The 23,000-nt window shown below is 38.5% G+C and overlaps 1 long non-coding RNA gene across 1 annotated transcript in view; it reads right to left on the bottom strand.

Moving 5' to 3' along the window:
* Window positions 1-15,876, bottom strand: part of LOC134739489 (uncharacterized) — a 663,655-nt gene extending 647,779 nt beyond the window's left edge. Inside the window, exon 1 of the long non-coding RNA XR_010126183.1 lies at window positions 15,837-15,876. This is a non-coding gene — a long non-coding RNA (uncharacterized LOC134739489). The remainder of the gene's footprint in view (window positions 1-15,836) is intronic.
* Between the last annotated feature and the right edge of the window lie 7,124 nt (window positions 15,877-23,000).

Raw genomic sequence — 23,000 nt, 5'->3', positions numbered from 1 at the left:
ATGAGGAATAGAATTAAATATCTGGACTAAAAAATTTAAGAGAAAGTATCCTATATATATGATGTGTGTGTGTATGTGTGTGTACACACATTTTGACTGGTAACTACACCATCTTGATTGAAAGCTATAAGCTGTTGTATGGGTTATTCAACCTGTGCTTCTATTTTTCATATTTGTAACATAGAAAGGAGATTATTAAAATTTTCACATAAACTTTGAAAGGCTTAATGAGAAATGCTACAAAAACAGATTATTTTTATTTACCTGAAACAGATCTATTTGGGTTTACTATTTTGTGATTAAACACCATGTTAGTTAACAGTGAAAAGCATTTCAGCTTCCTGCACAAAATATTAGTCTCTATTCATATAATGCAATGGCATACATTAAAACTGTTTCATTAAGCTACCTCAAATATTTCCTACTCTGTCAAAGGCAAGTGAGCCTTCATAATAATTTTCAAATTCTGAGTTGGAGAGTTGGCATACGTGTTCTATAGCTGATGAGTAATTCTTTCCAGGATATTTTTGAGTTTTTGTTTTGTAGGAGGCATATGGGTGGAACTAGGGGGATCACGGATAAATGTGATCAATAAGGCTCTGAATACAAATCATGAAAAATTATTAATGTTTTGGAAGGAAATTGAGAAAACCCATGTTGACAATCACAGCTCAAACCAAGCAATTAACCTAATTTTAACCATCAACAACAACTGCTAGTATCCCTGATGCATCTGAAATTCAATTTATGAGAAACATGGACAAGTGTCCTTTTGGCCACCAAAATGACACAACTACAGGCAGTCATAGGGGAGATTTTTATTTTGACTCTTTCAATATGTGCCCACTAAGTTTGTTATACATTTCTTATCTTGACATCATTTTCAACTAAAACTTTAAAAAATCTTGGTCAAATATGAATATCTTAAATGAGCTAGCCTCTAAGTTAACAATTACTATGAAAATTAAATGAGCACATATGTATAATTTTTCACTCTTAAAAATCATTACACGCCTGTAATCCCAGAACTTTGGGAGGCCGAGGTGGGCGGATCACGAGGTTAGGAGATCGAGACCATCCTGGCTAACACGGTGAAACCCCGTCTCTACTAAAAAATACAAAAAAATTGGCCGCGCGTGGTGGCGGGCGCCTGTAGTCCCAGCTACTCCGGAGGCTGAGGCAGGACAATGGCGTGAATCCAGGAGGCGGAGCTTGCAGTGAGCCGAGATCGCGCCACCGCACTCCAGCCTGGGCGACAGAGCCAGATTCCGTCTCAAAAAAAAAAAAAAAAAAAAAAAAAAAATCATTACATACTAAACATTTCTTGATTGGAAAATCAAGGAAAGAGTCTATTTATCTAACAGAAATGTTACCTGGGCAGGGACTGTTTTACCTTCAGTAGATCAATGCACAGTCTGGTTCATATATTTGTGTGTGTGTGTGTGTGTGTGTGTGTGTGTGTGTTAAACTGGAAGTTATAGAATAGAACACCAAGACTTTTTGATGGGACTTGGGACTCTTTTTCTCTGCCAATAATGGAATAATAGTAGTAATTCTGATAGGCAGTCCATAATACAAGTAATTCTTTCCCACAGTATATTATAGTAATAGGTATAATGATTTCTCAATAGTGCCACTACTGCCTAATTGCAGTTACTGTCAGTCACATATAGAACCTATGTCTCTTCTACAAAAGAGTTGTTTATTTTTACCTATTGTAAATGTATAATTAGGGAAATAAGTTTGGTTGTTTCATTGCCATTTCTGTCATCATTTCTATTATTCTGAATACAAACTAAGCACATGAAATAATTTCCTCAGGTTAAAGAATTAAAAGTCATAGGAGATTTTTCTCTTTTTTTTTTACAATGTAGAAAATGGAAAATGTCTAAATTTTGAATAGTGTTAGAGCATTGTGATAATCAGAAAGAACCTATATACCAAAATGCTAACGCCATAACAACTGATAATGTTTATAAAATCAAATTAAAGTCAATTTGTTAAAGTTAATACAAATCAATTCAATGTGTATATATTATTCAATCTATTCCATGTGCCAAAGAGTATAGTATTATTCTTATTCTCAATTATTTTATAATTCAAAATAATTCTCAATTATTTTATAATTCAGCAGTCAATTAAAGTACATATTCAATGACTTTCTGTCCTCTATTATCCTCTTGCATGGATACAGCCAGAATTTTGTCTTTACTGAAATTGCTCTATTAATAAAATCACTGACTCAAGCATTCCATTTTCTAATCACAATTTTCTAGGCTTTACAGTTTGATTATTCAGCTACTCCCACCACAACCATTCTTCAACTTTCTAAAGACCCCAGTCCACAAATATTTCTATCTTCTCTCCATGTATTGGTTGCCCTCTTTATTTCCGTCCTCTCTATTCAGGTTACATTCCATGATCCATTCAATAAGTCCTTTGCCAAAGATCTAAACTTCCTTGCTTCTCTTACCTTTGGTAATTCCTCTGACTCACCTGAAACCAAATACCCTCTGCCTCCCTGCCTGCCTCCAGGCAGCTGAGTTCAATTGGAGGAAATAAAACAAAAACGCATTATTAATGATAACTTATTCAGAATAACCAAGCTCACCTGGACTAATACTAAAATGAAATCAGTATAGCTAACCTCAGCTAGACCCCCGTTGTTACTTAAAAAAATCCTATTATAGGCTGGGCGCAGTGACTCCTGCCTGTAATCCTGGCACTTTGGGAGGCCAAGGCAGGCGGATTGCTTGAGGAATCTGAGATCAGCCTGAGCAACATGGCAAAATCCCATCGCTACAAAGAAAAAAAAAAATACAAAAATTAGCCAGGCATGGTGGTGTGTGCTTGTAGTCTCAGCTACTTGAGAGGCTGAGGTGGGAGGATTGCTTAAGCCCAGGAGGCTGAGGCTGCAGTGAGCCATGATTGCGCCACTGCACTGCAGCCTGAGCAACAGAGTCATACCCCATCTCAAAAAAAAAAAAAAAAAAAAAAAATCCTATTATGTTTCTCCATTCAACTCACTTTTGACTCTTTTTTTTTTTTTTTGAGACAGAGTCTCGCTCTGTCGCCCAGGCTGGAGTGCAGTGGCGCGATCTCGGCTCACTGCAAGCTCCGCCTCCCACGTTCACGCCATTGTCCCTGCCTCAGCCTCCCGAGTAGCTGGGACTACAGGCGCCCGCCACCACGCCCGGCTAATTTTTTGTATTTTTTCAGTTGAGACGGGGTTTCACCGTGTTCGCCGGGATGGTCTCAATCTGCCGACCTCGTGATCCGCCCGCCTCGGCCTCCCAAAGTGCTGGGATTACAGGCGTGAGCCACCGTGCCTGGCCCTTTGTGGCTCTCTTAAAGCACTTATTAGTTTGGCTTCTTTTCTCGTCAGTCTCAGCAGATATAGTGGCCACTAAATTCTTAGAGAAAATAGAAGCCATCAGATGGGAACATACAAAAATGTTTCAGTATCAAAAATATACTTGCATTTGCAATCAGTTTTCACTCTTTTTTTTTCCACACAAGATATTTACAATTTATCTCCCAGAGTTTACATTTTAACAAATTAGAAAAATATTAATAAAAATATTGCATAGTGAACAGTGGCATAGAATAATCCAGGATATCAGGCCTAGTTTGGAAAGTGAGGTAGGAGTGTGAGGAAAGTTCCAAGTGGTAATATTATATCCAAACTCAGGAGTTAATTAGGGGAATGTAGGAGGAGGGAAATAATCCAGATGAGGAAATCATATATGTAAAGTTCAGGAAACTACAAAGAGAATGAACAATTGGAGAATGGAAAGGTAAATTTTCTGGCATAAGGAAAGCAAGAAGGAAAGAAAGCATTCTATCTGAGGTTGAAATGGGAGTCAGTGGCCAGGCCATTCATTGCTGCATGCAGCAATAGAGGAGGTATCCATCTTTCAGGTTGAAGTCAACTGTGCTCTGATTCCATCCCACCTCACCTTCTCAGGAATCTATTTTTTATTATCTGCTTCATCCCTGTGTCTTCACCTTTGTTGTTGTTGTTGTTGCACAGGCTGGAGTGCAATTCAATGGCAGGATCTCGGCTCACCGCAACCTCTGCCTCCTGGGTTAAAGTGATTCTCCTGCCTCAGCCTCCGCAGTAGCTGGGATTACAGGCATGCACCACTACGCCTGGCTAATTTTATATTTTTAGTAGAGTTGGGATTTCTCCATGTTGGTCAGGCTGGTCTCGAACTCCCAACCTCAGGTGATCCGTCTGCCTTGGCCTCCCAAAGTGCTGGGATTACTGGTGTGAGCCACTGCACCCAGGCTTCACCCTTTTTTATATAGGGATCTTCCCATCAACATACAAAAATGCTCATCTGTCCCTGAACCTATCTCCTCCAAACCTATTACTTTATCTTTTTTCTGTCCATACATAGAAATACTTGTCTTCACATTTACTAGTTCAATTTTCTCACCTTCCGCTTAATGTCCAGTCAGCCTCAATTTTCCTTCTGCTCTCATCACTATATCACATTGTCTATAAGTAATTAATATTTAATTGTCTCCTATTTCTAAATATCTCCATCTTCATCTTATTCAGAATCTTGGCACTTTAATATTGTTTCTTTTCTCTTTCTCTCTAATTCCTTTTTTATCTGGAGTTTTGGGTTCATCTTCTTTGTAACCTGCATTTGTTCTGGATTTTTAAATTTGCCCTCCACAATGCAGATGAACAGATACTTGCAAAACACAAAGTTAGGTTTCTTTGGCTGCCATTATTCCTTAGTATAGAGAACCATATTTTTAATATGGCCCATGCAGCAACGAATGGCCTGGCCACTGACTCCCATTTAAACCTCAGATAGAATACTTTCCTTCTTGCTTTCCTTATGCCAGAAAATTTACCTTTCCATTCTCCAATTGCTCATTCTCTTTGTAGTTTCCTGAACTTTACATATATGATTTCCTCATCTGGATTATTTCCCTCCTCATACATTCCCCTAATCAACTCCTACTAAGTTTAGGTATAATATTACCACTTGGAACTTTCCTCACACTCCTAACTCACTTTCCAAACTAGGCCTGATATCCTCGATTATTCTATGCCACTGTTCACTATGCAATATTTTTATTAACTTTTTCTAATTTGTTAAAGTGTAAACTCTGGGAGAAAAATTGTAAATATCTTGTTCTCTGTTGGGATTCCAGGATTCAGGCCTGAAACAAAATACAGAAATAAGTATTTGTTAGATGAATGAACGAATGGGTGAATTGGCAGGGATGGATTGTTGCTGATTGCTATCATAGATGCTGAGTTCTATTTAATATGTCCATTAATATTACTGAGTACTTTTGATAAATGTGACTGAGTACTTTTTGATCTAATTTGATAATACATTTTTAAGCATATTTATCATTTGCCTCTAGACCTGGCCCTTGAAAGTTGAATGTATTTTTAGTAACACTAACTTCCCAGAACTTCGCACTGGGTTTATTTCATGGGGAATGCTCAGTAAGTGGCTGTTCAATAAATGGTAATAAGTAGAACAGAAGGCAGTTGTACAGATTAAAAAGCCACAGTAACTCAATGCACTTTGTTTTAATTTGTAGAAGTGGGAGTGAGACTAGGATGGGAAAAGTTGTTCCTCATCTCTTCAATACAATGAAATTTAACAACTAGGGGTGTGTAAACATCTTGAAACTCATTAGTTGTTTTATATGAATAATCTTGATTCAAGTTTGCTATTCTCCAATCATGTTAAAAGAAAAACAGATAATTTTAAATTAAAACTGTATTTTTGAGTAGGAGAGAGGTAGGATGAATTCTGGACATAAGGGACTGTTAGGCACTCGTCTGGGTATTGTTGGATGTTGTAGGAGCTCTTTCTCTGAAGATTGTTAGGAACGGATGACAGTTTAGGTATAGTTCTGCCTGGAGTCATGAGAACTAATTGGATGACCCCTCTACTTATCAGTTTACACTGTGAAGAGTACTACAGGAATTCTCTCCCTGGAGATGGCCCTTAGCAACAAGGACAGAATAGTCACACATCCAGGAATGTCAATATTCAAGTGTCATAAAATGCAATCCAAAGAGCTGGTTAGTTATCACTAGTGTTTGAAGAATCTGGAAATGTTTACATTTTATATAGTCTAATCATCTTTTCAAGCATGTGTTAAGCTACTAGTCAAATTATGGCTATTTAAATTCTTAGTTTGATATAAATCAGTCAACTGTTTGTGGAGTGGCCACAGAGCATTTTACATGGCATTAGATGCTTGGAATTAATAGTTACTCTTTCAGGATTTATCAACTAATAAGATAGATAAGAACCAGTGAAAACAAAATCTTTACAGACACATAGGCAAAGCTAGTACATATAGAGGGCGATCATGAGGTGGGGTGGACAAGAAATTCTGTGAGCACCAGGAGAAATGAAAGACATTAATAGAACAGGTAATGAAGAAGAGGCTTAGAAGCCAGGCAGGGAGGAAACGAAGCATCTGTCAGATAGAAGGAGGGATTTATTTCAAGCACTTGGAAAAGCTTAGAAGACATTGATTTTCAAGAGTGGGAAGGAAGATTGAATAAGCAGTCAACAAGATGGCGGATGGGATTAGTAGAAACGGAGAGTGTGGAACTGGTTTATATACATTCAAGAAATAAATTGATCCTTTGAGATGTCGGTCTGGGCTACTTTAACACATGTACATGGTCCTCTTGGCTAGGTTGCAGCCATTGTTCCCAGGTGCGCTATTCCACTTGACGCTACCTATATCACAGCTTCTGTGTTGGCGTGAGATCAGATTTGGTTCGGTCCAAAACCTGAGTTTAGAACTTAGTTCAGCCATATTTTGTACTAGCTGTGTGACTTTAGGTAAGTCACTTAAATTCTCCAGGCCTCAGGCTCCTCATCCGTAAAATAAAGGTAATGAATTTGAGAGAGGTTCTCAACAGAAGCAGTAATGCCCCTGGGGTCCAGTGATGTCCCAGTGTCTTTTGAAAACGTGTTAAAATGCAATTTTGGGGGTGCAATGTTTGGCTGTACTATAATCATCCAATGGGTGAAATCCAGGGATGCTAAACTCCCGGCCAGGCACAGGGTGTTGGGGTGGAGAGAGAAGTCTCATATTATGTAGGGTTTTCAAGTGTCAATTTTCAACAGAAAAATCTTATTTGTAATCATCCACGCCTATAACCTAGGTGAGATGACAGACAGAGGTCTAATCAGGAGAACACTAATGAGCATGCGCTGCACCAGGGACTAATAAGAACCCTAAAAAATTGAAAAAGTAGTTGCTGCCCTAATGACAATTTTTAGACATAGACTTCATTCATAGACAATAGGTTTCATTTTCTTTATAGAAGGAAGTACTGCACTTCTGTTAAAAACTCAAAATTTGTCCTATTATACTCATTCAGTTCAATATTACAAGAAGAAGCATGAGATCAAAGCATTCTGATCTATCAAAGCACATGTCATATTTTATTATTTTCACTACTTTGACATCCAGATAATTTCCCTCCCCCGTTTCTCCTGTACACACATATACACACACCAATCATTAAAGTAATTAACTCAGGCAAGACCACACCACCTCTATGGGATAATGTTGAAAGGTTTTCTAAATATGGTGGCATACAAATATTTTAGTAGTTTGATCAATAAGTTCCATTCTATAGGGCTTTATAATTTGCACATGCCACTCTTGGAGGGTAAAGCACAATAAAATTGGGCTTTTTACAGTCAAATGCCTTGATTTTTGTTTCATATTTTATCTCTGAAATATGATCATTGACTAAAACAAAACCTATGGGGCAGAAAGACATTTTCCCAGTTTGCAAATCAAGCAGAAGCATGAACGTTTGTCAGGGTCTCCAGCAGTTCTGTGCTAGGCATTTCTCATGCATCTGATAATGTGACCTTCACATGACAGAATTGGATCAAGAATAACATATTTTGATGGTACTTGTAAAAGTAATGGAGCTGCTGTCAAAAATACCCAGGCTGGCCATGAAACTTGAATATGTAGTAGGTGCCGTGAGGACAGAAGGAGGAGTTAACATTTTCACTGCAAATTTTTCCCTCTTATTAGTGTTTAACTTGCAAAAGTTATTTGACATCCAGTTTCAATAAGTAAATTTAAAAAAACACAATATAATTGATCCAATGCAGTTATTACAAGTGAAAGAAAGGTTTAACAGCCAAATAATGCTGGTTCATGGCATACTGACAGAATCATTTATTCCTTTATTCAAACAAATTGGCTGACTCTGTGCAAAATAATATGTTAAAATGTTTTAATATGCTTTTATCTAAGAAAAACGGAACAAGGAATAAAGCTTTATTCACACTCAAAAAGAGCTTTTGGTTGAGTGGAAGGAGCTAGAAGTATTTGGAGGAGCACACGCTTGATGTCCTGTTTCATCCCACACATTTGTCCAAAAAGGAGGGAAAAGTAAACTCAGTTTGGGGATGATTGCAGAAAGCTTCTTGGAAGAGGTGCCATTTGAACTAGATGGTGAGAGGTGAGTAGTAATCCAGCAAATGGCATTCTGCTCAGATAGAGTTCCCTAGACTCAAGAGCTCCAAATGTTCTCTGGGGAATAATGAATCATTCTATTTGACTTTTGGGTAAAGTTGTGTTCAAAAAGAAAAGACCAGAAATTAGGTGCATGATAATACAGAGAGGGATAAAGAAAGAACAACAAATTTGGGTTATATTTAGTAGATAACTAAAAACTAGTAAAGCATATGTTCTAAGAAAAGTTTTTAAAAGACGAATTGGCCTGGTGATTATGACATTTCTGTTCTTCTCAAGCCTGTGCTCTGGGATTGTTAACTTTCAATAATTCAGTGACATTTTGTCACATGCCAATCATCCCCCAATTCTGGGTAAATTTAACTGTCATCTCTCTCTATTCTTGGTCCCTGCATAAAGCATGTTGTTATTTGGAAAGGAGTCTATTATTACCCAAGAGCTTGACATGCTCAACAAATATTTTGAGCAAAATTCAACACTTGATTCTATATTTCTAATTGCATCTGGTTGGACCAAGCATGGACAACTCCCAGGCTTGCCAGAGGCCTCTGAGGGGTTACTAGCTGGAGCTCTGCCTCACAGGGGCCAGGGGCACCAAGGGACCATTTAGAATCTCTCTTCAAGTGGTTTCAAGAGGAGACTTACAGATAAAGGGTGGCAGAGGGCACAGAAGTCAGTAGAATTTAGGAAATGGCAGAAGATCTAAATAAACAGAAATCATGAAGTATACAGGAAGAAAAGGAGGAAGTAGGAGAAACAGCACCAGCAGACTTTGCAGAGAAGACTTAATGTGCTAGGCCTGACTGCAAGCAATTCTTTGAAAGTCTTACACAGAAGTTTGGCCCTTAGCTGACATCTGGCAGCTTGGATTTTGAGAAGGTTCCCTCCACCCAGACTCATAATGGGTCACTGTGCCAAAACTGTTTGTGCAAACAACATAGTGATGCTGAACATCTGCTTTCCTCCTGGGACTCTGGAATTTGGTGTGTCTCAGGCAGAGGCTGCCATGTGAGCATTCTCCAGTCAAAATCCTGGGTACTGAGTCTCCCACAAGCTTTCCTGGCAGACAACATTTCACACGTGTTGTTGCAACTCATTGCCGGGGGGAATGAAGGGCATCCGTTGTGACTTCTCTGGGAAAGAACCCTTGGAAGCTTGTACCTGGCTTCCTCCAGAGTTTACCCTGTACATCTTTTCTTTTGCTGATTTTGCTTTGAATCCTTTTAATAAATTGTAGTTGTAGGCCAAGCACATTGACTCACACCTGTAATCCCAGTGTGTTGGGAGGCCAAGGGGGTAGGATTGCTTGAGTCCAGGAGTTCGAGATGAGCCTGGGCAACATAGCAAGATAGCAAGACCCCATCTCTAAAAAAGTGATTTTTTGTTTGTTTGTTTGTTTGTTTTTAATTATCCAGACATGGTGACATGTACCTATGATCTTAGCTCTTTGGGAGGCTGAGGTGGGAGTATTGCTTAAGCCCAAGGGTTCAAGGCTGCAGTGGGCTGTGATTGTACCACTGCGGTCCAGGCTGGGCAACAGAGTGAGACCAGGTCTGTTTAATAAATACATAAATAGTAGCTGCAGGACTATGGGCTGAGTCTTATGAGTTTTCCTAGTAAGACACTGAATTCAAAGGTCGTCTTAAGAACCCCGATACAGAGCTATTACAAGAAGCTATACGTATGTTGGAAAGACTATTCATTTGCACATCTGCAGCTGAAGAAAAAAGAATAATTAAAACAGATTTGGATGCCAATGATTGGTGCTTCGTGCTAGGTGGTGACAAAACATTACTAGAGATTTGTGGTATACTGGATGACTCTGAATGACTTCCAGTTACATCCTGGACTTCATGAAGGCTCATCATGTAGGGATTAAAACCTCACATTCGTTTATTTACAATAAACCCCTGTTACTCAAGGTAAGCCAAGCATGTCTCTCTTTACTAAAAAAAAAGCCCAATTAATAATTGCCAAAGAAAATCATGTAAATAGGTAAAGTGATCCCGTTACCAGTATATGGTTTCCAACCTCAATAGAGCTTTTGTGATAACCTGGAATTTTTTTTTATTCTTATTAATCAACCTTTTGCATTTTCTTAGCATAGCTTCTAAATTCAAGCTTCAACCCTGTCCTTACAATTCTTTACAGAGGAACTTCATCTCTAAATAGAATGCAATCCATTACAGGGATGTTGTCTACCTTAAAACCTACCTGCGGGTACCCTAATCTAAATGCCTGATCTCTAATTACACAACAAGAATGATCCCTTCCAAATAAAATTGAAGACTTACTTTCTACATGGATTCATATATCGTTCTCTCTTGTCCAAGCCCTGACTCTCTTCCCTAATATCTTTCATATTTCCTTTCTACAGCATCTTTCTCCTATATCCTCAAAATATTCAAGACACTTTTACCCTAAAACAACAAAACAATACAAAAAACAACAAATTCTTCATTTGACACAAGATACCACTCTGCAAAAATTTTGAGAGATGTTCTATATTTAGTCTTCATTTGCCTCAGTTTTACTCATTTTTGATTTCTGCCCCACAATTTTATTCAAAGAGCTGTTAACTGCACAGTCCAGTGGCCAGGCCACTTTAAGTCCTAGTAAAGCCTGTGTTTGACTCCATTATTCACTTTAATTCTTTCTTGTTTTAAATTTTTTTAAAGACAGGGTCTTGCTCTGTAGCCCAGTGGCACCATCATAGCTCTGTAGACCAGTGGAGCTCATTGCAGTCTTGAACTCCTGGGCTCAAGCAATCCTCCCACCTCAGCCTCCCACCTCAGCCTCCCAAGTAGCTGGAACTACAGATGCGCACCACCTCACACAGATAATTTTAAAAAATATTTTGTTGAGATGGGGCCTCACTATGTTGCCCAGGCTGGTCTTGAACTCCTGACCTCAAGCAATCTTCCCACCTTAGCCTCCCAAAGTGCTGGGATTACAGGCATGAGCCACCGTACCCAGCCTCACTTAGTTCTTAAATTTTTATTCTCCCATCCATTCCCAAAACTCAAGCTTTTTTGCTATTCCTCTGCCTTCTCTCAGACCTCAGCAACTTCCTCCTCTTCTGCTTGCCTTGCTATAATCGAGGCCTCTTAGGTCCTCCTCTCCTGTTACATGAGGCATCTCCCCCTGTGCTCTCCAATTCCCCCCAGAGCTCCTGGGCCACACTCCCCTAATAACCCCTAGCCCTGTGTTTCTCCAGCTCACTGTCTCTCCAAAGCATCAGGCTTCAGGCTCATCCTTTCAACTGCTCCCTGGATATTTCCACTGTGACAAAACTTTATGTCTACAATTAAATCCAGTAGGTATTTTTTTCCTAAGATGAGTGCCTATTCCTTTATTCTGGATCTGGCTAATGATATAACATCCTTTTTCATCTAAGCTGGAAGATTAGAAACATACATTCTTGACTTCTTTTTCTCCCCCACACACAGCCAATTAATCACCAGACCCTACCAGCACCTGCTTCCCCATTCCCACAAAGCTTTGTCAAACTTTCCTACTCTTCTGCATCCCTATATTATGTCCTCAATGTATTCCCTAACTGTCCTACCAGAAAATTGCAAGAACTTCCTTTCCCTGCTCTTCTTGCCAGCCCCACTCCCCTCCAAAACCCATCCTTTAAAAAGTCATTAGAGTCATCATTCTTAAAAGCAATCAGGAGCTTGGGCTTTTGAACCAGACTGCCTAAATTTGAATCCTGACACTATTACTGTCTTGCTATTGATACATAGTCTAGGGTAAATATGTAGCTATTCTGTGTCTGTCCCCTTTGACAGAATAAAACATGAATAATAACTATGAAATAACAATAATTATTAAATTAGTTAATATAGGTAAAGTGCTCACAACAATGTCTGGCATTTAGTAAGTGATCAAGAAAATATTAAACTCATTCTTTGTCTGAAAAACTGTTACATCTCTTTTAATAAGAAATAAAATATGCAACATCTGCATCAAGATACTGCACTTCCCTCTAAAAGAGTAACTGTTCCCTTATCTGGGGACTTAAAGTTCATGATTTCACATTTTTATCTTAGAATATACCACATCTAAGGACTCCTTAAAAAGAATATAAGTTCTAGATCGAATGCATCTCAGTATTCCCATAATGAATGAATGAATCAATGAGTGAAACTGTTGATGTAGGCCATTTTATCATGGTCCAAATTAGTTATTACATTTTTCTGGTGCACTGGGAGTAGAAAAGTATCAAGGAACAACATCAAGCTAAACAAACAAATATCAAATGAGAATGTAGAAATAGCCTATAAATATTTAGAATAAACAGATAGGACCTCTCTAAATCTTTCAGTATTTAAAGCATGAGAGGTTTTAAAACTACTGTTAGGACAACAACTGAAATACTAATGTAAATATTTATTGAGCATCTACTGTGTGAAGGGCAACCTATTAGATTTTTCTCACAGTACCAAAAATATAATTCGATGAATAAAAAAGGAATAAACAAATCCCAACAAAAGGTGAACTGTCAGTGATACAATAAATGGTCTCAGAACCTTTTATACTTGAGGCCTATATTAATACTGATGAGAAGCATCAGGTCAGGCTTCATGGGAGAAGCCTAGTATTTGCTGAAGACTTGAAAGATGAGTGTGATTTGAACAGATGCAAAGGCAAAGAAACAGTGTTCCAGAAAGGGGAAGCAGCATATTAAGGGTATATTAGTATAACACTGTTTGTCAAGCTCAAACCTTACTAGTGGTCTGATAAGGTAGGAGATCAGACTTCTTGAGAATAGGCCCAAATAAGAGTGAAAGTGACAGGGAGGTGCTCATATCAGGAACTTTAACCCTGGTCCAGGTATGAAATAGTAGTTAGTACACCTGGAGCATCTTTGCATGTGATTCACTTTGGAGCAACCATTAGAAGAAAAGTCACTGAACATAACCTGAAGTAACTCTCCCCAAATGTGGGGGAGAAAAGTAGTTCGGCTAGGAGAAAAACAGTAGAGACATTTTTGGGTTGTTCCTTAATGCACTAATTGACAAGAGACAATTTTACCGAAGATAGAACAGGCCTTAATATTTAAGCAAAGCATTCAAAATAATACCCCACTGACTGAAGGCAGGCAGGCATTAAAAACACAAACTCATAACATGAAATGCTCACAGGAATAGTTAACATCACCCTCCATGGGCCAGTCTTATTCAGTTGGTCTCGCAAATTTACAGTCAGTGATTCCAAGCAGAAAATTCATTAAAATCAGGAAATTGCTTAATTAGTTTAAAGTGACAAACACTTCTAAAAATAAATTTTTGGACTATATAAATTCCAAACAAATTCATCACAATCAGAACTGTTACAGTACACCTACAATGACTAGGAAATTAATTCACAATAATGACATGTCAAATTGTATGTTTCTTAACTTGTTTTATCTCCTTCTAAAAAGAACCTACTTGTTTTAAAGAGTGTTGCATTTCTGCCCATCCTCAGTTGCAATAATTGTGTCAACTTGAGAGCATGCTGACTTACTGCCAACTTATTTTGTCCTCTCCTTTATTGCCAAAATATGCTTGTAGATGTTATTGTAGACTCTTCCATGATAGGGATGCCCCAGCATGTTTTACGAACCTGATACAGAGTCTGGTTCAATTGTAATGTGTTAATTTACCGAAGCTCAATGCTTTTCTAGAAAATGTGTATGAAAACCTACACATTTATGCTTCAAAGTGAGCTGTGATGCCAGAAAAAAAATCACACTTTATTAATATACTAAAGTTGTTATTCCCATGGACATTCATTGTAGAAAATTAGAAAGCACGTGAACAGTGAAATAATGAAATGTTATGACCACAGACAATCTCTACTATGAAGGCCCTCTGATCTTCCTCCACAGACACCCACACCTTTCAGAAGAGCTTGATCTCCCCAGCACTCATTCAATTGAATCTGAAGTAACAAATATACCCCATGAGATATAGGTTCAAGTTGCTCCCAGCACACAAATAATGAAACAAGGCCAGTCTAGAGCAGAGCAGGGGAGAGTATCCTGAACGCTAAAAATAACCAAAGCCTAATATAAATACAGTTAGTCGATTCCATTTAGTTTTCTCCATAAAGTTGAGAAAAAAAAAAAAAACAACAGTCGTTTAATAGAATCCTAATGTTTCTCGAATGTAAGACCTCATTTTTACCATCTTCCAGGATCACCAGTGGGAGGCAAAACATGGCCAAAGGAAACAGGGAAAACCATAAAGGCTGTAATGATTTGCTTCTCTTCCCATCTCTGGGAAGGTTTCCTAACAGAGGTCACTATTTAAAGGACAGCACTGAGCAGCAGCCACATGAGCAATTAGTACACATACATTCACAATTGATTATACCCACATCACATGAACACATGCCATCAACGTTCAATCTTAAAGCAATTTGTACAACATTTCAGGAATTGGGGGGACGGGTGGATTGAATGAACAGTAACCTCAGTGATTCACTTGAACATCACGTAGTTTGTCTTTAACATCATATTGATCTAGTTGGATTCTAAATAGCTATTTTAGTATGTACATGAATGATTATCATATTAAAATAGTGATCCTGGCCTGGCGTGGTGGCTCATGCCTGTAATTCCAGCACTTTGGGAAGCCAAGGCAGGTGGATCACTTGAGGTCAGGAGTTCAAGACCATCCTGGCCAACATGGTGAAATCCCATCTCTCCTAAAAATTAGCTGGGCGTGGTGGCATGTGCCTGTATTCCCAGCTACTCTGGAGGCTAAGGCAGGAGAATCGCTTGAACCTGGAAGGCGGAGGTTGCAGTGAGCTGAGATCGCACCACTGAACTCCAGCCTGAGCGACAGAGCGAGATTCCATCTTAATATAAAGAAATAAAAATAAAATAAAATAATGATCCTAAGATTTCATATATTGTCCACATAAATCTGAGAGACATTCTTGATCAGTAGAATTTCAGTGAATAGGAAGTGAATTGGCATGCAGATACAAGAAGAAAACATGTTACCTATTATTTTAGGTTTTCGGACCTGAATTCATTTAGTATTTAATTTACAGTAATAAGTAATATAATTGATTATGAATACTATTATAAGATTTTCAGGAGTTTGTCACAAAGCATTTAGAGGGTTACTTTCTTGACACTGATGTTCAGGAATATTTCTATAAAGCAAATTTGTAAAATGAACAAGTAAGTTTCCACAAAAATACACAATATTTAAGGAAAAATATTTCTCTTAGAATCATTTTTGTGCTTTATGTAAAAAAGTAAAAATAAACATGGAGTATTTTATCAGTTCTCAATTTTAAGAAAAGGTCAAATATTTACTTACAGGCAATCTAGAAGTCAAAAGAATGAAATTCCATCACCAGCCTGCAAATTAATAACAACAACAAAACCTAAGATTATATGATTTTACTCAGGCCACTTAATTTGACAAACAGAAAAAACATGATTATATAATTTATGATTGAATAATATACATTTATATCATTGGTGAATGATAAATAAGAATAACATTAATTCTTATTTCCAAAGATGAAACTGGAGCATATCATAAATCTACCTTTTTTCTTTGTTTTTAAAAAGCACTATTCCACATACTACAAAGCAGCTCAAGCTGTCAATATGATTGCATGCACGCTGAGGAAAACAACCAGAAGATTAATACAATAATTGAGAATTTTTAAGGAGTGGAATTGTATTCGTAACTAGCATCAACGTATATTTAGAAACTCAGTTAAGATCACAGGGAAAACGATATACTAAGTCATTGTGGGTTTCCAACTAGTTTTCACCAGTTCTTGGGTCTAGGTCCTAATACAAGAGAATCTATAGCTTCTCAACAGCCACTGACATAGCATTTGTAGTTTGGGTTTCACTAAGCCACTGAGGTGTCTCATTGATGTAAGCTCTGCTGTTTTGACACTCTACCCAGATGCTCCAATTTTGCTTCAGTGACTCAGAGCTGAGTCTGAATGCCTCAAAGCATGGGTAAAAAGAGCTATGATTAAGGCATGGTTGGAGTGGCAGCGAACCAGTGTCACCTGCACTGACTTACAATCCTACAGATGGTGTGAAAACAGTATGGTGGTCTTGATTGGACACTCATATGGCTAAGGGCCAAATGGAACATAAGTGAATTCAGGTGTGTTTCTCTCTCATTATCTTTTCTTATCTATATCATAATGACTCAGTATACAACAATTTTATAATAGATGACATACATTTTATGGAAGGATCTGTATTTTCGTAGCAGACACTCTTCTATCTGAGTGTTGTCTGTCGTGCATTTAAAGGTATCTGTGCTTATATACGTATAATATGTAAACATCCTTGAGTTGACCTACATGCCTTATCAAAAGATCTAACACTGGGTTTTGTTAAATTTATTGTCTCCTTTATCCATGGAAATTATTATGAACCTGCTGATACACAAAGCAGAACCACAGATCTTTCATATAGGAGGAGTCTTCCAACAATAAGATGAGCTTTTAAATGGGTAGCAGCTTTTGTGCAAGCTGTATGTCAAGATACTTGACAGAGTTAAGTAATACAATTGTAAAGTTAAATAACAGAAGGGAGAGGCAGTAAGAGGCAAAGAAAAGATAGAAAATTCGTGTTTTCAGATGAGAACTGTGAGGAGGAGGAGAGTCATCTGAGTAGAGAGACATAAGAACCCTCTACAGTTAACAGAAGCTGAAGAGAAATTGATTTGGAAAGAATAGGGGCATAATCATGATGTTGAATAGTGCATTCAATAATGAGCCTGATTCTTGGAAATGATGATCTGAAGGTGGAGCCAATAACTCTGAGAGTGACGCACACCATAATTTCCTCAGAAATAGAGCTACTCCTTACCCCTAATGACAACAGTCTACATGACATAGTTTCAGAAGGCATGTTAAGTATGAAAATGAAGGCAAGAGGTGAATTTGGAAGTCTGAGGGGTACATGAAAGTGATGGAATTTCAGGAGAACACTGAAAGCAACTCAGGATCAACAGCAACGTTAGAATGTGATGATGATGTGATAGCCCATCTGGGTGCAAGGCAGCTTCATGTAGTTTGACACTTTGCAAAGCCGTCCATGAAGAAGTCCCCGAGAATGGGGGGAAGATAAATCAGAGAACTTAAAAGTGGTGCTGATTTAGTGACAGCATATGTTTTAACATACATCAAGTAGGAAGTTAGGAAGTCTCACTTTTGGACTCTCTTTTGATGTTAAAATTCTTTGCTTTCACAGTCAAACCTAGCAGTGATCTTCAACAGCAGCCCAGCATAGGAGGCAGATGACTGGAGCAGTGCTGTACACACTGAGGATGTTCACCCTACGGGAGACATGGTAGGTGTGAGCAGCCACAGAACTCAGCTCAGCGTGCTAGAACACATCATCAGCCCTCCTGTAATGCATCCCAGAACTTCCTATTCTCACAAAGCGTACTTCTGATTTCTCATCACAACACCTCTCCATCCCTCTCCCTTTCCTGGCTTCGTCTTTCCATGCCTTCTGAAGAGGTTTCCACCAGCCTGTCTATACCACTGTGCTGAGCAGCTTCATCAGAACAAACCAACTCTTCTCAGTGTAACCTAGGGTTTGGCATGCTAACAAGATAAACACTGTTTCTTGATTTTGTCCATTCTTCCACGTACTCGCAGACACAGACCCTCTAACCCACCCCTTCCAACTCACACCCATATATACATACATCTCTTCTCCCCTGGATAGTTTGCTAAGCCAAATAGGAGGAAAGAGATGAGCTAGCCTGGATATGGGACTGAACACAAATAAATCAATCTCAGCGAATACTGCAATACATTTTTTCAGTATTGTATATACGTATATAATACATATGTATATATAGTACATATATAGTACATATGTATACTATATGCACACGTATACTATATACACATAACACCCAGTAATATATATATGCATGTGTATATATGTATACACTCACAACATCCAATAATATGTATATGTATTTACATATATATATGTACCTACATATACACAACATGCAATAATATATATATAATTTCTTGAGTGTAAAATATTCCAGGATTGCACTTTAACTTTGATTTTTCTAGTGTGGGGCACTTGGAAATTAGCCAGTCTAAGTTTATATTTTGTTTCAGAATCACATTGCCCAACCCTTCGACATATGAGAATTGATTCAGTGGGAACCTTTGTGTCATACAGAAAAGAGCACCATCTATCTGGGGTCTGTTATTTGTCTCAATTGCATAGATTGTTTCCATTTTTTAAAATTAACAGAATGGTGTCTGGCATCTGCCGAATATAGTTCTGACAAACAGGAAGACTCGACTGAGAGAAGCTGGCATGAGGATTCAGTACCGGTTTCGTCAGGGCCAGCTACATTTCATTCCAATGGCATACGGCACTTCTCAGCTTGCCTCCCCTTATTGGGTGCCTCTAACACCTTTGCCTGAATCTGCAATTTTCAGTTATCCTTCTTAGATTTCAGTCCCCTTTACACCTTGGCCTCCACAGTCCATTATTCACCAATCGTACTGTACCCAACTGGTGAACTTCCTATAATTCATTCATTCATTTATTCATTCACCTCTGAATTAGGCATGTGGGCTGAAAAAAGTCATATCCACACTTTCTCTATATAATGAGTTTATGATCTAATTGTGAATCCGGGATATTTTCTCATGAAAAGTTAAAAAAAAGGCAGACTATGAGTAAATTCCAATGAATAATATGGTGCTACAGAAGTTCATAGGAAGTAGGAATCACTGTGATTTAGAGTAGTTCATTCACTCATTCATTCAGCACAAATGTAAATTGTATCTGGCACTTGTCTAGATGCTGGGAATACTGAAGTTAAAAAATAATACCAAGCCATATATAGTTTTCAGTTGAAGGGATATATATATATATATATAAAATGTTAGATAGCAATACTTGCCAAGAAAAAAATATAATGCAGGCAAGGGTAATAAAAATAGTTAGGGAGAAATTTGAATTTTTGACGGATGGCTAGGAAAGTTTTCCCTGAGAAGGCACTATTTGAGAAAAGACCTACATGAAGTGACAGAGTGAGCCACACGAATAGGTGGGGCTCAGAGCACACACAGAAACCTTGAGATGGCGGCTTCCCTGGAGTGCTAAAAAACAAAAGAAAATAAAACACAAACTAAAATGGCAGTGAGTGAATAAGGGAGAGGCTATTTGAAGATGAGGGCAGAGAATATTGGTGCTTATCATAGAGTGGCATGCTGGTTCTTGTACAAATGTTGGCTTTTACTTAAAACCAGATGTCTTTGGAGGGATTTAAGCAGAAAAGTGACATGCACTGACTCCTACTTTGGCAGGATTACTCTGGCTGGTGTGTTGAGAATGACATTGGGGTCAAGAAAACACAATCCAGGAAGACCAACCAAGAAGCTATGCTGTTACGCCAGGAAACTGATGATGGTGGTTTGGAGTAGGGTGGTAGCTGCAAAGTGATGAGAAGTTTTCAGATTCTGAATGTATTTTGGAAGGTAGAACCAAAATATTTTGCTGACTAATTACTTGTAGGATGAGAGAAAAAGAAGTATCAAGGATGAAGCCAAGATTTTTGATCTAGGCAACTAGAAAACTAGACAAATCAAGATATCTTTAACCAATTAGGGAAGACTGGGGAAGGAGCGGGTTGTATGCAGCAGGGGTAAGGGTTTTCAGATTTCAGTTTTGCCTCTGCTAAGGTTGTCAGCTAGCTGTTCAAGTGGACATGTTGAGTAGGTAGCTGGACATACAAGTCTGGACTAGAAGAGGCCTAGGATTGCAATACAACCAATCTTATCAATCAGCTGGGAGTTGTCAGCATTTAGAACCCATGTCACTGGATAAAACCAACAGGAATGGGAAAATAGACTGAAAAGAATAGAGATCCAACATTGAGCATAGCGAACAATCCAATGTCTGAAAGTGAGAATGGTGGAGGAATAAGCAAAGGGCCTTGGAAAGAGCATTTGGAGAGGCAGGAGGCACGCTGTGTGGGTGTGATATCCTGGAAGCCAAGAGCAGAAAGAGATTTAAATAAGTAAGCCTGCTCTAAAGTGTCAAATGCTGCTGAGAGTTCAAGGAACATGGGCAATGAAAGCAGTCTCTTCTATTTAACAAAGCAAATGTAGTCAACCAAGCGCACTTCCTCTTTTTCCTGGATACAGAGCTAGACTACAGTCCTCAGCCTTCCCTGAGGCTTCAGTGTGGCCATCAGCTTGTGCTTCGAACAATGAAATGAATGGATGTACTGTGTACTCATTCCAGGCCTTGCCCATACAAACCATCCAGCTGTAATTCCCCTGTCTTTCCTACATCCAGATGATAGGGGTAAAATGCCACCAGTGACCTTGGAAAACATGTCAGATGACACAGTCTTCAGCTGCTTGGGTCCTTGAATGACCGAAAGGAGAGAAAATACCTTGGCAAACTGTCCCCCCACTCAAACTGGACTTGTAATAACAAAAGTGAAAACCATGGGCTTACATATTCAGGTTTATTTTTCACTGCAGCCTAGGTTATTCTACCTTACATTGCAACCTTGATAAGACCGTGTTTGCTGGCATGGTGGAAGCCAAAAGCTTACTGGGATTGGCAAAGTTAGAATGGGAGAAGAGGAACTAGAGATAGCCAGTGTAGACAGACAATTGTCAGGTTGAGTTTTTCTTACAGAATCAGAGAAGAGGAAAATGAGGTCAAAGAGGTATCATAAGATTGAAGAAATAATGACAATTTTGATAAGGATGGTGGTAATCCTCTAGAAAGAGAAATATTAATGATAAAGGAGAATTGCTAAGATATGTCTTTGAGTAGATGAAAGGATGGAATTCTGTATATGAGTGGAGGGCTTGGCTTCAACTGGGAGCTTGGATCTGTAGAAACGGGAAAAAACATGGCACACAAGGGGGCAAATGTAAGTAGGTGAAAAGGCGACGTGATTGTAGTGTGTGTAAATTCCCATCTGATTCCTTCAGTTTTCTCAGTGCAATGGAAAACAAGCCCAGTGATGGCTAATGGAGAAGTAAAACTTGAGTTGGGTCTTAGATATGCCTTGGGTTGGGATAAATGAAAAAGACATGAGTTAACAATGACTAGAAAATAGAAGCAAAGGTACAAAGGTAAAAATAAGCAAAGCACCTTCAGGGATATTGAGAAGGTAAGTTCACCTGGCCTAGAATTCTTGGGGACCAATGAAAGGTAAGGAAGGTAGGTACAATGTATGCAGTTTATGAAGAGTACTTGAAGACCAGCTTGAATTTCCACTCAGGAAACTGTTAAAAGAATACTTTAGGACGTAAAATATGAGTCCCAGGCTTGGTTCTGTTACTTGTTTTCAGTGTATTTCTCTGAAGTTGGCTGGATAAGATGAACTTCAAAGTCCTCTTTAGCTTTGCAATTTTATGATATTACTTAATTTACTCTATGGCAATAAAAATTCTTGTAGGTTTTTGAGTTGTATGGTGTGCATATTATAATTGATATTTGTTGGGTTTTTTCTGGGAAAAAAAAACAATAATTCTAGCACCCATTCCCTCACATTCTGGTGAAAGCACCCTCATTTCCCACTGGGGAACCACTTCTCTGCTACTCAGTTCATGTAGTATAATAATGGCACCCATCGCATCTAGAGCAGAGCATGTATGTGACCCATATTGATCATCCTGCATTTTTGTTTCTTTTGCTACAATTGAACCAGGAATGTCCACATGAATCAAACCAGGATAATAAGACGCAATCGGGATCTTACAGAAATTATTGAAAACAGAATTTCTCTTTTCACAGAAGTTGATGAACTGGTAGAAATTAAACCCGGGATTTTGGTAGTTATCTTGCTATCACCTGGAAGATAGCAGACCGGAGAATCAAGCTCAAGGAACCTAGAGAAGGAGGCAGTCAAAATTTTTATGACATCACTTGAACACCTGCATTCAGATGCACAGTAAGCCAAATCTCTACCAGTAATTCTCATTTTTTAAGCCCCAAGTGAAACCATACTGCCTTCGCACATTTTTATTTTCCTTAAGCGAACTTGAGTTAGAACTGTGTCACTTTTGGCCATAGGAATTCCAAATAAGATAAATATGAGCAAAATCTGTTTAATAAAGAATATTCTGGTCTAATGTACAGAATGAAAGGATGGAAGACAGTAGAGATAGGGAGAGCTGATGGAAAGATAACACAATAATTCAGACACAGAGTAATATAGGTCTCCTGAGACAAGCGACCGCCAGAAGGAAAAGGAGCTATATGTTGTAGGAGAAATGTGGAAATTATTTCACGTTTGGATATCGTATGTATCACAGATGACTTAAAGCTTTGCATCTGTGCAATTGGGAGAAGAGTCAGTAAGGAGAATGATTCAGTTGCTAAGAAGCTTGAGGTAGCCAGACGAGTTACCTGACAAGCACTGAGATCCACAGGGCAGGAGGTGGGGGTTATCAGAGTGACAGAATTCCGTATGTTCCCCGGTGGGAGA

This window comes from Pongo pygmaeus, chromosome 3 (genome assembly GCF_028885625.2).
Source record: "Pongo pygmaeus isolate AG05252 chromosome 3, NHGRI_mPonPyg2-v2.0_pri, whole genome shotgun sequence".
Lineage (NCBI taxonomy): Eukaryota > Metazoa > Chordata > Mammalia > Primates > Hominidae > Pongo > Pongo pygmaeus.
The sequence above is the reverse complement of the archived record's forward strand: the minus strand, read 5'-3'. Positions and strand labels throughout refer to the sequence as shown.